Genomic DNA, 3,271 nt, shown 5'->3' on the forward strand with positions numbered 1-3,271 from the left:
AATAATTTGACCTTTTTCTAAATCATGCTATTGTAGCACTTGCCATCAGCGTGGCCAACGGCATAGCAAGCCATAATTGCTAGGAGCGTGAGTAATTTTATTATTTTAATGTGGTATTTTCTAAGAATGATTATTGGCAAATGTGAAGGTCTGCTGGGTAAAATGTTCCGTTTATTCTCTTTTTCAACCATGGGAAAAAATACAGTTCAGACCAGTCTAGTTGACTGCAAAATCTTTATTTGTCTTGGGGCACTCATTGATTAGTTCCGAATAATGATTCCATTTCAGAAACCGTTTGCCTGTTAATTCCAGTACCTTATTGGTTGTGCAATTTCCAGAGAATATATCAAGTAGTTTTAAATGCCTATTTATTGCCACATTGTATTTTTATACTACAGGTATTTTAAATCATTTGTTAATTTCTGCTTACTTCATTATAATGCTACATATATGATCTTAAAAATAAATTTTAATTGTTAAATGTACTCGATCATTTCTTTGTCTAATTTATTGCTCTAAGAAAATGTAGACAATCCTTGAATGCATTTACTTGTTCCACATTGTGGTAGTTACTACAGGTTCGTGTATGGCATTGAACAGTTTAACCTATCTTGTGATTCGCTTTTGACCAAGAGTGACAATTTAATTATGTTGCTGTCTATATTGCCTCTCCGTTACTATTGTTACAATTCCCCTAAGGGGATTGCAACCAAAGAAACCAAACACATAAGTCTTGTAAGGTTCACGTCTGCTTATTGTCTGACTGCAAAAAGATGGTGTAACTGATTACCCATTAGATCAGGAACCCATGCCGAGATTGGGAAGCACACTAAAGCAACTTGCGGTTTGATGCCACTTACGAAGGAAAAAAAGGTGGAATTCACCTTTTTAAGAGTTTTGCACTGATGTTTAACCAGACTTAGATAGTAATTTTAAATGAAAAAAAAGATATAGAAATCGCAACACTGAAATGAGTCATCCAGCCCACCTATTTCAAGTTGGTGTTCATCTTCCAGAGAAGCTGTCAGCCTAAATAAAAGTAATCCAAAATCCAGGTAATTGTATTGCTCCTGTAACATTTTTGTCTCTTTCCATTATTAATTACTTCTACTCTTCTCCCTCCAAGCTAAGCAGAGTAAGAGTTATTTAAGTCTTCTATCACACAACTAGCCTCCACAAAGAACACGTCATCCTTCGTCATTTTCACTGACCGCAATAGGATTTCATCACTAGCCTTATATTCCCCTCCTCGATACTTTCTGTATTCCACAAGGACCCATCCCTCCTTGACACCCGACACATTCCCCTGCAACCACAGGAGGTGCCACACTTATTCCTATACCACCATCGTCCAGGGGCCTAATCAGCCCTTCCCGATGAGGCAAAGATTCATGTGTATCTCCTCCTACTTTATCCACCACGTTTGGTTTTCTCTTGTGGCCTCCTCTGAGAGCTGGCAGAGTATGTTTGGAGCTTGGTGCAGAGATGCTGGGAAAGGAAACTGATGTTGATTTACCTCTCCTGCCAATATATTTGTAGGATTTTGTAGAAATTATGTCGGTAGTACTATCATGATTTGGATTCATAAATTCATAAATTTGGATTGGCCAAATTTTGTGTCTTCCACCACAGTGATGAATGCTGTGGTGGATGTTTATGCTAAATTTTTATTGTGTTTTTGTGTGTTCTTTTTTCATTGTACCGCTGCTGGCAAATTCATTTCACTTGCACTTTATGTGCAAGTGATGAATAAAACTGATTGATTGATTGATTGATGTTGCCTAAGTCTCTGAAGTGGACAAGGATCACTTTGCCTGTGCTGGGTTTGAACATCTGGTTCTACAAACATTCTCTTACTCAACCAGCTGAAGGCATGCACAGTAGAAAGGATTTTGTCATCAATGACTCTTTCAATGGTAGCTCCTGCAATGTGGGAATTGATCTGCACAAACACCGTTGCCTTCATTGGTCAGAGCATTGAGTATAGGAGTCAGGAAGTCATGATGCAGCTTCATAGGACTTTGATTAGACTTTGATCGGAGTATTGTGTGCAGTTCTGGTCACCCCAATGTAGGAGGGATGTGGAGACTTTGGAAAAGGTGCAGAAGAAGTTTATCAGAATGATGCCTGGATTAGGAAGTATAAAGGTTGGAATTAAACTTGGACTGCAGAAGCCAAGAGGTAGCAGATCAACTTGCTGCATGTTCGTGCGCCACAATGTGTTTTGTAGGCGAAGCGTAACTCCCAACTTTTATGTTCAATTCATGAACAATAAATAGTGAAATTCAATTAGCTTTCCATGCTACTTGCTCACTGACCTTTTGAGAAACGTACTAGGACATTTAAGTCCCTCTGCAATCTCTCACCATTTTAGATATTTTTTGTGCGAAAATGGATGATTTTATATTTTCCACATTATGTACCATTTTTTCAGACCTATGTCCACTCACAACCTATTTATATGCCTTTTGCAGAGTCTTTGTGTCCTGTTCACAGCTGTTTTCCACCTGTGTCCCAAGCATAAATGTGTCTTTTTCCTCAAAACCTTTGACATTTTTAAGACCTGACTTTTCATCAAGAGGGGAAGCGACCCAGATACCTGCACATTCACTTCTACAATCCAGCAATGACAAATGTACTGCCGTTTTTCTCGCCATGACTGTTATAGCTCAGATTTTATACTCATGATACATTGGCCGTTGGAATTGATGGACTGCTTTGAATTCTGCAAAATAATAATCGTCAAATACCGGTTTGTAAGCGCATCTTTAATGTTGTTATGTTCCAATATATTGTGAAATTGCTTTGCTTTTTTAAGTGTGAGGCTAACCAAAAAATGTTTGCATGCCACTTGGTGTGATTGATTGGGCTTTAAAATATCATTTTATATTGAGAGTTATGTTCTTGTTAATCACCTGCAGACGAAAGGGAAAATTACAATTACTATAAATCAAACATACATATTTAAAGTAATTTAATTTTCCTTTCCATATCAAATTAATTTAATTAGTAATTATTGACCCAAAGCAGTCTGGGCAGATATATTGCTTAAATCTATAAATTGAAAAGATCTTTCAGAAATCCTTCCATGTCATATGTTAGTCGACCACTAGACGGTGATGCTGCAGTATATATTCAGTGAAATGTGGAGGACATTTTAAAATGGGGTTTAATTTAGACTGCTAGAAAATGTGTGCCGGAAGCAAAACAAATGCGAAATGTAAATAACCCAACCATGCACCCTTTGGATCTGATCCATGATGCCGAAAAA

This window comes from Leucoraja erinacea, chromosome 5 (genome assembly GCF_028641065.1).
Source record: "Leucoraja erinacea ecotype New England chromosome 5, Leri_hhj_1, whole genome shotgun sequence".
NCBI classification, from domain to species: Eukaryota; Metazoa; Chordata; class Chondrichthyes; order Rajiformes; family Rajidae; genus Leucoraja; species Leucoraja erinaceus.